Source organism: Plectropomus leopardus, chromosome 7, assembly GCF_026936395.1.
Source record: "Plectropomus leopardus strain MGB_pleo_1.0 chromosome 7, ASM2693639v1, whole genome shotgun sequence".
Lineage (NCBI taxonomy): Eukaryota > Metazoa > Chordata > Actinopteri > Perciformes > Serranidae > Plectropomus > Plectropomus leopardus.
This window is the reverse complement of record NC_142182.1, coordinates 28,696,611-28,708,960: the sequence shown is the minus strand read 5'-3', so window position 1 is coordinate 28,708,960 and position 12,350 is coordinate 28,696,611. Positions and strand designations below refer to the sequence as shown.

General features: G+C 42.3%; 1 long non-coding RNA gene across 1 annotated transcript in view; it reads right to left on the bottom strand.

Annotated features, from left to right (window-relative positions):
* LOC148189214 (uncharacterized) overlaps window positions 1-7,796 on the bottom strand; it is a 30,987-nt gene extending 23,191 nt beyond the window's left edge. Inside the window, exons 1-2 of the long non-coding RNA XR_015776893.1 lie at window positions 7,624-7,796; window positions 7,467-7,536 (exon numbers count right to left, since the gene is read on the bottom strand). This is a non-coding gene — a long non-coding RNA (uncharacterized LOC148189214). The remainder of the gene's footprint in view (window positions 1-7,466; window positions 7,537-7,623) is intronic.
* Window positions 7,797-12,350: the final 4,554 nt, after the last annotated feature.

Below are 12,350 nucleotides of genomic sequence, written 5' to 3'. Positions count from 1 at the left end.
AGTTGAATTACTGTGTTAGTCCGACTAAAATTGGACTTTTAAAATACATTTAAATATGTTAGTCTGACTGAAATCGTACCAAGTCGATTTCCAATAAATCAATTTTCCCCCAGTGCTTGTATACTTGAACAAGAACCATAGCCCAAGTAAGTGGCCTAATGAAGCTGTAGTGACTGACTGCTTATGCAGCACATTCTCATCTCGACTCACCTATGAACCTACACATCACAATACGCACAGGCTAGCTTCCTGTGTCAGTTTAGGACGTTCAGGAAGGCATGTCAGTTTACGCTATTATCATGTGTCGTGTCTTTTCAAAATACACAAATTGAAATGTAGGTTAAACACTATTTTTAGGTTTCCCTCCTTAGTCTAAGTAACAACTAACTCCGTGGAAATCACACTGACACCAAATGTTTGAAATCTGTCGTTAATCCCGTTGATGAAAAGCTGTGTGATGCTAACAGTTAGCTCAGCCCTGAGTGTGTGGCCGAGCAGACTCGCACAACTTTCCAAGCCTCTTCCGTTTCTTCAGTCACCAGACCTCACAACTTTAATTTAAAAAAAAAATAATCAATGTCTAGCAACGTTGATGGAGAGCTGGGCTGTTTGAAAAGGGTTAAAGAGAGGCGCTGTGTTGATATACCAGGTGTGGTATATTTCAAGTCTTCCTCCTCTCTGTTGTGATGGGAGCAAATAAAAGCTCAGGCTATTAATTGAAGTTATAAAGTACACATACCACTCCATTCACATTATTGGTATCAAATTACGTACTCTATTTGTATCAGTCCCACTTTAAAGGTGCCCATGTCATAATATATAATTTACTAATATATATATCTTATACGATACCCAGCTACAGTTTTTAATATCATGTCACATACCACTAACATAGCATGCTTCACATTCTAGCACACTACATTGTTATTAAATAACTCCATTGACTTGATTTGGTTTAACTCTGCAAAGTATTAGCAGGCTCAAGAGTAAAAGTCCTGAGTTTGTTTGACCCATCTGCCTCTCTTCCTGTCCGCCCTGTAATGACTTTACACTACAAATATTGCTATTGCGTCAGAAACAGCTGCTGCCCCGTGCACATCGTGCCAAAGCAAAGGGTGCCTCTGTGTGTCGGTGTCTGACACCAAGGTCCACTAATAAAACAAAATTTTTTGATAACTTGGGAGTGAAAATGGGTTAGCTCATGAGGCCGGAGCAGAAACATATACTGTCATGTTGTTCCCCAAGAGAGGGAAATCAGGGTTTCTAAACAAAAACTTTTATAAAAATGAAACTTTGTGAAAAAAAAATCAAAAGGTTTGTCATAGAGACATCGATCAAGAGAGGAAGGACAGGGAGTCCACACAGACTGCTTATGCCCATAATTTGGTGCTACACCCCTGTTCAACGACGTGCACAAAAACCTACATCAAGCACCTGCAGAAATTTGCTGCAGTGTCTATTGTTACAGAACCCGAGGTCTCGATCTAAATGTGTCCTACTTCTGTACTACAGTACCCTCTCACTGAGGCCATTAGCGGTGATTCACAGGGCTAAGGTAATGGTTCCACACTAATCCTCCTGTCCCAGGGGAAACCCACTTACCTCTGTCATTCCCTGCAACTTGTTACACACCTCGGGGGCCTGACGGGCTCCCCTCCACCCTCTGCTTCCTCCTGTAGTCACACAGACACTTAAAACCATCAGAGCATGACTCTTGAGGTGTTATGCATTTGCCAAGTGTGGGATTACAAAGTTATTAGGGCTGCAACTAACAATTATGTCATTTATGATCTATAAAAAGAGTGAAATATGCCCTTCACATTATCCTAAAGCCCAGGGTGACGAACTAAAACGACTAAAACCTAAACATATTCAGTGTACTATGACGAGACAAACAGAAGCTGCAAATCCTCTTCTCAATTTAGAAGCTGCTGCAAGGGAATATTGCTTTAAAAAATTCATCAAAATTCAAATATAGTATCAAAACAGTTGCTTCAGAGCAAATCTGAGGCACTGAGTTAAGTTTTTGCCAGCCACTTACTTAAAATATAATCTCTTAAAGCATACTCAGAAACATCTTGTTTCTGAGAGTGTGATTTTGCCAACATGTCAGAAAAAAACCTCATCACGAGGAGGTCTTTTCTTTATTAAATACGCCCAGCTGTCAAGGGCACTAACCCTAAAACAGTGAGCAAACAAACATCCAATCATAGAGGAGTTGAGCGATGAGACTGAAAGAAGTGGGCACAATTTTTCGGGGTGTGAAAATGATTCATTGCCACTTCTGTGCTGTGATGGCGTGAAGCTGAACATTTGTGGAGAACATTGGACAGCAGAGGCATCACGCCGAATGCTGCAGCTAATCTGTCTCTCTATCTGTCCATCTGTCTCTCTCTGTCTCTCTCTCGGTGTCCCTCTCAGTTTCTCTGTCCGCCGCAGGCTCTCTGCTGTCTGCAGCCGGGCTCTGTGTTTGCTGTTTGGTGACCTTAACAGAAGTGAGCCTCTTCTTCTTCCTTGTCCTCTGCATTGCCCTCAGGAAATGCAGCACTCCTCACTCTGCAGGCAGCAGCAGCAAGGGTGGGGTGAGCTGGCACCGGTCCCACTTTATACACACACACACACACACACACACACACACACACACACACACACACACACACACACACACACCCACACACACACACACACACACACACACACATTCTCTCTCTCTCTCTGTCTCAGTGTCTGTCTTTGTCTCTCACTCTCTCCCTGTCTCTCCTGAGTGCTGTGAAGCTCCACTGGACTGTAATAGCACAGAGCATCATACAAAAGGAGGAGCTCAGTCACAGTAGAGGATATCACACCTGCATCTTTGTTGATGTAACTTATGTTAACTCACCTACATGCACACACATTTAACTGCTGGATAACAGTCTACACCACCGACACCACCGAGACCACCGACACCCCCGACACCTCCGAGACCACGACACCCCCGACACCACCGACACCACCGAGACCACCGACACCACTGACACCACGACACCCCCGACACCACCGAGACCACCGACACCACCGAGACCACCGACACCACCGAGACCACCGACACCCCCACACCCCCACACCCCCGACACCACCGACACCACGACACCCCCGACACCACGGACACCCCCGACACCACTGACACCCCCGACACCACCGACACCACCGAGACCCCGACACCACAGACACCACCGAGACCACTGAGACCCCGACACCCGACACCCCTGACACCACCTACACCCCCGACACCCCCTACACCCCCGACACCACCGACACCCCCGACACCACCGAGACCACCGAGACCACCGACACCCCCGACACCACCGACACCCCCGACACCACCGACACCACCGACACCACGACACCACGACACCCCTGACACCACCGACACCACCGACACCACGACACACCTGACACCCCCGACACCCCCAACACCACCGACACCACCGAGACCACCGACACCCCCGAGACCACTAACACCACCGACACCCCCAACAACTCCGTCACCACCGACACCAACGACACCTCCAACACCTCCGACACCAACGACACTTGGGGGTCACTTTTGTAAAATGACAGGAGGCCAGGAGCCAGTCCCAAAAGCTCCATGTTTCTAGGATTTTAGGACATTTATAGGACTTTTGGGCATTTCTAGGATTTTTTTTTCATTTCTAGGATTTTAGGACAATTCTAGGATTTTAGGATGTTTCTAGAATTTTAGGATATTTCTAGAATTTTAGGATATTTCTAGAATTCTAAGAGGTTTCTGGGATTTTTGGACATTTGTAGGCTTTAGGACATTTCTAGGATTTTGGGACAATTCCAGGATTTTAGGACATTTCTAGGATTTTTTTGACATTTCCAGGATTTTAGGACATTTCTAGGATTTTAGGACAATTCCAGGATTTTAGGACATTTTTAGGATTTTAGGATATTTCGAGAATTTTAGGAGGTTTCTGAGATTTTTGGACATTTGTAGGCTTTTAGGATTTTAGGACATTTCTAGGATTTTAGGATGTTTCTAGGGTTTCAGGATGTTTCCAGAATTTCAGGACATTTCTAGGATTTAGAGACATTTCTAGGATTAAGGGACATGTCAATGATTTTAAAACATTTCTAGGATTTTAGGACATTTCAAGGATTTTTGGACATTAGGGGCTTTGTTAGGACCCCTGCCAGGGGGTGCATGGGATCCTCCACTGGCACTTTTTTGATAAAAAAGCTCTATTTTGATGCTGCTTCATGCACTCTGGCATCTTAAAAGTACAATTCATAGTGTGAATCACTTTATTTTTATTGTGAATTAGAAAATGGTTGGGGGGGCCAACCGGCAACCTGTCGGGGCCAGATTTGGAGCATAGGCCGTAAGTTGAGTATCACTGGTCTACATGCTCATATTAACATTTTTTTTTGAAAATTTGTAATATAATCTCAAGTTGCACTAATCAGTGTTTCAATAACCTGTGAAGGGACATTGAGGGCATTAAAAGTGGAAGGCTGCAAAAATAAAGATCTCTCCTAACTGTTTCATTTAGGTCAATAATTTCCAGGTCAGTTCGGCATCATGGAGACAACCACAACAATAGCACACATACCACCATTGGTAAGGAGCCTGGCTCCATCAACACCAATCGCACATCCTTTTTTCCTTACACAGTGCACACGCACAGAGGTATTTTTAAAAATGGGGTTTTCTCCCTTTAATTTAAAAAATCATTCCCATCCACACACAGGCCCACTGTTCTCACAAAATATCAGTTCAAATGAAAACGCAACACCACAACTAAATTGCTGTCAAGAGCATGCCAATCCCACAGGCGGTGCTATAGCAACAACCCTAAAGACATGCAATGCTATCGTGCTCTGTAACTGCTGGTTATGTAAGCAAGTGTCGTCAGGTTGTTTGCCATAAAAACATGTTGTGTCAATGTTGTGTTCACCGCTCACTTTGCTGTTCAGGATTTTTTTTTCTTTTCATAGATTTTTTCTTTTCATGACAACAAGAAAAATACAGAAAATGTATATGTATATCACCAGTCTCAGAAAGTTGACTTCCTGATGAATGTTTATTTAATGTTTCAGGTCAACACGTGCACCCAGGTGTCAGCCTCCACATGCAAATGGGAAACATGTAATTGAAACTGTGGTTTAAGCCACTGTCTTGGTAATCCCTGATCAGCATGTTGGACTAATTGAGGTGCTGTCGGTCAGCGATGCAGTAGCCCTCCATTGAGTTTAACCCCCTCCTCCTCACCTCCTCCCTCTATCTTACAGCTGCCTGGACACAAGTCTGTCAGCAGTGCTCTTACCAAGGAATGAGTGTTTACAGCCATGCCTGCGTACAGATGTACTGTGGCTGCATGTGCTTATTGCCTCTGCCTTTCATTCTGTTTCTCACACACACACGCACACACACACGCACACACACACACACACACACACACACACACACACACAAACACACGCATACACACACGCACGAACGCACACACACACACACACACACACGCACATGCACGCACGCACACACAAAGGATGGCCGATATGCCTGAGTCAGGCCTCTGGCTCACTTGATATTCCCCGATCGATTTCTTTGAAGACAGACACTCATCCCATATCCCTTGTACAAAAAAATGCCATTTCTGTTGACGTCATCCAAAAAGTTTCTCAAGGACCTTTTCATTGTGGCCCAATCAGCTGTGCATGCATGGTATCATATGATTATATCAAATCACAAGTCTCCTCCGGTGTTGGCTTTATCGCTGTGTAAAACCAAATGCACCTCTAACAGCCTCATGCAGGCCACAAAGGCTTCTGAATGTTAACAATGTGCAAAATAGCTTTGACAGCATTATTGGATCTCCCATGCTCGAGCCAAAGCCCTTGGGCCTAACACCACCCCGCCCCCAGGTCCAAGCCCACCAGCCTCTCTCTTATCCCCCTCGATCCCCGAGGCCCTCTCTCAGGCCCACTTCCTCTTTGCATTACCTCCATCAGGCCGAGCTGCTGACACACTTGTTTAATAATTAAGGGCACGTCCATAATTTCCTCGTCCTTGTGGAAGTCCACAAATGGTCTCTGTGAAACTCAGGCCGGTTAAATGTACCTCTTTACCTCGGGCCACTGACAGCCCCACGTCACTGTAGCGATATGGACGAGATGAAGTGAAGGTGGTGTTGGGACGATCCGAAGGAATGAGTTCATCATGAATTACCCACTCATCTTTTTATCCGTTTATCTAATTTCCATTGACGTAGACACACTCACACATCCTGCGGTGGAGTGTCTGCCATCACACCGTGTTCTAGGAATAATGCATGACGGACTGCATTAACTATAAACAAGCATCAAGCATATGTCTGATTGTCCACCGTCCCTCCACGTGCCCATAAAACAATCAGTCTATAAACTGATGAGTCCATCTATTCATCCACTCATCCATGAAAAGAAACAGAGCTGAGAGTCTACAGTCGAGCTCTGTGCAATCTCACAACCCGTCAGCCATCAGTCTGTTTAAAGACATTAACATCGGCACAGCAGTGCTCAGGCCGGCCCATGGAAAGCCCAGTGCATTTATTTCTTTTTTCTTTAAGATTATTATTTGGCTTTTGTCTATATTACATAAAGGATAGCTTAAGCGTAAAAGGGGGAGAGAGAGGCCGCAGGCTTGAGTTGAACCTGCAGCCACTGCGGCGAGGACACAGCCTCTGTATATGTGGCGCCCGCTCTACCAGGTGAGCTTTTGGGCCACTCAGTTTATTTATTTTTTCTAATGGTTGCATCAAACCATTTTCAGGAAACCTGGGTTTTCATTATGAAACAGGCTACATTAGATCATTATCATTATTACTACTATTATCTTTAATTTTAGATATCATGCCAATTGGCCCATCTGACATAGGATTATAAGATGCCAACTTTTTTTCAGAAAAAAAAATGTGTAAAATAACATAAACACAAACAAAGCACAAAACAAAAACATCTAAAGCAACAATAAATAAAATATTTATTTTGTTGTGTTAATATGTAATGATGAATGTTCTGGTTCAAAATAATATGTGGTTATCATTGCTTATTAGGATGAACATTACCATTGCTGGCCTCCATGTTGATACTTTTCATCTAACATTGTTACACGTTTAAAAACACATTTGACCTCACATGTAAATCACCTGTTGTACACAGGAACAGGTTTGATTTTCTGTGTTGTTTCTTTTACCCATAAACTGCATAAATAATGGATGCAGCTATACCATAGCATTTGGGTTGTGGACTCCCATTTTTGAAACCTCAAGTTTGACATTTTGGTTGTCGCCACGTTGGTTTTGTCGAGCCAGAAATCAAAATACTTGGACAAGAGGGTGACACTATGGAGCAGTAAGGGGTGGATCAAACTGAGAAGCTGTGTGTGTGTGTGTGTGTGTGTGTGTGTGTTTCCCTACCTGATATTGCTGTTCAGGATCATTTGGATCTTGGAAGTTGGTGGTCTTCATGTGAATGTGTGATGGCTGACTGAAGGAACAGACAGGGAGGACCAAAATGCAGTCAGCACGCAGGTGGATACAGAAAAGACACTTTAACTGATGAACGCAGACTTACAGGCCCATGAGATGAATGCCAGGTGGGAGAGTAAACAGGCTGCAACAATCAGCAAGAAAAACATGAGCGCAGGGAAACCACAGAGGAACATGAGCAGATGATCTGACAGAGAACAGAGGAACTGGGCAGGCATGAGTCAGGAGACAGGTGAGTTGACTGCAGGACTAGAGAGGGACAGGTGAAAGAAATCAGGGAGGGGCAGAGTAATTACTAAGGCAGAAAAACACACAAAGACAGGAAGTAAAACCAGACATGACACATGAGGAGTGAACCTACAAAATAAAACAGGACTAAACAAGAATGAATACATGAAACAAGGGAAAAAACCCTGAAACTCCCACAAAATAGTCCTCAAGATAACAGAGCACAAAACATGAAATAGTCACCTAGTTATGATCAGGATGAATGAGCAGGTAAAACTCTGATGCTCTGGATGCCTTTGCAGAATTTCCATTCTCTACTTTCAAGAGGTGAGAGGACCATAAGATTGTCCTCACCGCTTCACAACTCTATTTTATCTCATATTGAGATTTTTTTGCAATGAGTAGAACAATAAAACATCAGACTCATTGGCAAGGTTTCTGTGCAAAACACTTGCAAAACCAAGATATAAACAGCTCATTCTAAGGTAATGAAAACTTGATTCTTATTTTCAGGAGATTTTGAAATGAAAACAAAGTTATGAATATTTTATTAAATTTATGCCAATAGACGCCCCTAAATCCTACACACTGAACCTTAAAGTACGGACACTGAACCACTTGGTAACATGGACGTTTTCTTTTCAGCCACTTCTGCAGCCGAGGTAGAATCTGTTGTCAATGCTCCCAGTTTGGACGTGTCCTTGTGGTATCAGGCGATGTGGATCTCAGTTTACATGCTCCTCCTGCTCAGTGTGCAGTGTCAGCGTGCTTGTCTGGGGGAGAAAAATTCAAAACTTTACATCAACAGAAAAACCAGCTCTGTGACCTTCCCGCTTCAATTACATCACGGCAGAGCGCTCAAGGAGGCTGGCAAATACAAAACCACAAAAGGATATCAGCATGAGGCACGAGGGCCGTGCTGAGGTACACATGCTGACTGGAGTCTGAGCCACCAACAAAGGTCACAGCAATGCTGGAGACAGTGTTTATTAGCTTAGACCTTCAGGGTCACTGGTGGGGAGAGAAGTTATTTTTGAAGGAATATTTCCTGCAAATGGGTTTGAAAGGCATGTTTTCTTTAAAAAGCTCCAACATTTCTTACAGCCAGTACCTGAAATATGGCTATTTAAATGCCAAATTCTTTTATGTCATGGGGCCAAGAGGCCTCCACTAGCACCTCTACCCTACGTAATTAACTGGGTGTCTCACCTACAGCCTGAAAGTCATTTATCTCCTGCAGCACATTACTGTAGTCTATTGATTTCTTATCACTTCTTAAACTACTTTTCTACTCCACAGCACTCTAAAAACAAAGCTTAATCTTATATGTCACACTGAGGCATTTTGATGTTAAGGTTAAATATTGATGGCCTATAAATAGCTGTCATGTCCTCTAGAGAATAAAAAAGCCAACAGAGGAAAATACAACATTGGAACATGGAAGGGTATTTTACCGGACAGGACAAAGAGACATTGTTGGACATAACCTGATGTCCATGTTGCCCTTCATACAGATTCCATACAGCAGAGCCATTACATATTGTACGATGATGGAGGAGCATGTCAGTTTTCCTGGCCAGGACACATTAACTGGACTGCTGGTGGAGTTTACTGTAAAGGCTTGTGTGCACACTGTAAAAAATATCCACGATATTGAGTCATTCAATCTTGAAATAAGTCTCTCTAAAAATATATACTTTATTTATTTGGAAAGCAAAAAAAAAAAAAAGACTGTATAATTAAATGCATTTTGGGTATTAATTAATTAAAATTACATGTATTAATTTCTCTTTATTTCTTATTTTCTCTATTGTCAAAAAAGTGGAAATGTTAAACCTACAGAGGTCAATAATTTAGTCCTACCAGCATTGTTTAGTTATGGTTTCAATGATTTTTTAATGATTTAATATATATATATATATATATTTAAAAATTGATTATTTTCTAAATAAATCAATTCATAGCTGGGTTTGTAGAACAATAGAAAAAAGTTCTTAATAGGATGGAGGGTGGCACACTCTCACACTGTAGAAGCTGAAGTTACAAAATAATTACAATTAAGTGAATAATTGTTTCAGCTCTAGTTTGAATATCTTAATATGAGATGACAAAACTTGTCAAAATGGTCATTTCTTGCAGTGCAGGCAGCTCCCCTGGTGAGAGAGCCTGTCAGAGGCTGACAAATGGAGGAGTGCTTTCTGCTGAGAGCCGTCCCTACAGGTTTCCCCTGCAGGCGGCCAGATCAGGGCAGGATATATGTACTCGTTTAAATATTGTCATATGAAAACCACATAACCTCAAAATGTAGGTTCAGTCTGTGATATTTGATGGTTTGGAGATGGATTGCTGATGTGCCTAAAAAACTAAAACTAAAAAAAAACTTGGACAGCCACCAAGCTGGTAGGATGGTTAACAACAATGAAGAAAAATCCCATGATCCTATGCTACTTCACGGCGTCATTGAAGTCGAACAACTATTGGTATAGTTGTTCAGGCATTCGTGGTCACCAGAGGATGAATCCTTTAGACTTTTGTGATTTCCCAGATTTCCTGACTCTCCCTCTAGCGCCACTATGAGGTCAAAATTTTTCGTTTTAAGTCTCAACAAGGTTTGCCATGACCGGTGGTAAAAACATTCTTGTTCCTTCCCCCTTATATTATTTTTTATCTTCTCACCTGTACAAGTTTGCATTTACCAATAAGCATGCAAACTCAAAGCTGGACAGCATTTAATCTGCTTCCCATCAGCATGTTAGCATGCAGCACTGGGTCAAAGCACCAGTGTGTGTGTGCAGTCTTAGAGAGTTGCTAACATTGCTGTTGATATTCATAAAAAAAAGACGTAAAGTCCTTTAACAATCCAATGTCTTAAACAAAAACAACACAGGGTTTAGAGACACACAAAGTCAGCTGTCTAATTAGATTAATTGATGGAGATATCAGTGCTGCTGTATTGCAGTTGAAAGCAAAGGTAAAGAAAATATTAATGAGGCTTGCTCGTTTTTCGTCTCCGTCTCCAAAGCAGTCATTTTCATGCGCTCCCTTAAGAAGACATAGTAGCTTATGCTGCAGTATTTAGTGTAATATCTGTGCTCAGGAGTGTCAGCATGGATCTGTAGTGGCAGGAAGCCTCTTTCCATTTCCAGTGTGAATGAAGTATAGCTACACACCTGAGAATTCTGGTCAACCTGCAAAATGTCACTGAAAAAGAAAAAAAATGACCACAAATAAATGACACTTTATGTATATTATATTATCTCAAAATGCATCCGTGCCTCTCAGCACAATCGGCTCACTCTTAGCAGCAGCCACTGCAGCTGCTGTGCCCTCTCCACATGCCCTCATAGCTGCAGTCCTCAAGGAAAGCGAGATTTCAGCAGTTTAACAGCCTGAACCCCCGCAGAGGACAGAGTGAAAAATCAGGGCTTTTTCTGCTGGTCCCAATGAAACACCTGGACGTACTTAAACACTGTTTGTAGACATTTATCTGCAAATACTCAGCATACTTTGTTTACACATTTACAGGCAGGAATTTAAAGCCTTAATTCCATAAAAAATTGCTTTAAAGCTGTTTGACCCAGCTCTTTGCAATGTTCAAATAAAATGTGATTTGTCTCAGTCAGTTACCTCTAACCTGTTTTGCTTCATCATTCATCCTCACTCCCCTGTCCTCCCCTTCCCCTTATGATAATGAGCATGAATATGCAGTTTCAGCAAAGCAAGCAAATCAATAAACTAATCATTCGTTTTAGGGAACGCTGTCTGTCACAGAGCACTTAATAATTAAGTCCGGCATGCTTTTAGGCAAATTCTGCACCCAGTCTTTTTTTTCCCACTAGAGCAGAAAAAACAGCTGCGAACACTGGAGTTATTTTCTATAGCTGTAGAAAATAAACAGATGCTATTCTTGTCAGGTATGCATCATCACAAAGATACCTCCATTATGTCTCAGTGCAGTGTCTGCATGAGTGTGTGTTGGTCCGGGAACACTCTCAGCAGAGCTTTACCCCCCCATCTGTGCTGCTGCTGACTCATTGTCACAGCTCCTGAATCTGCTGCCTGCCTGCATTATTCACACACACTCACCTTCCTCTGCTAGAGCCTCCTCAGCACCCGGAGCTCGAGACTCCCCCAGAGGATCTGAAACCAGAGGGGGGAGGCTCGAGCCATCCCAGAGAGTCTGTGTTACCCCCGTGACTTTTATTCTTCCTAAACCCTCTATGGTATGCATTATGATGCCAGTCAATAAAAAATGTATGCAATTTTTTTTTGGTCATAAAATACATAAAGTAAACATAATTTAAGGACTTTTTCAAAAAATATTTTAAGTGTACACTTTTGGTTGCGTTACCTTAAAGCAACACTGTACCATGATGACAAAAAAAGAACAGAAAAAGAAAAAAATGTTAGAATCTTAATAAAATTATTTACTGTGCTGTATGGGCAAATATCCAAAATTATTAAACTTATCTAGATTTATTTGCAGAGATAAAAAGAAAATTATTATGATTGTTATGCTATAAACCTGAATACACAATACCAAAAACTGTCATGCTTTTATTCCATAATGGTACAATGTTTTAA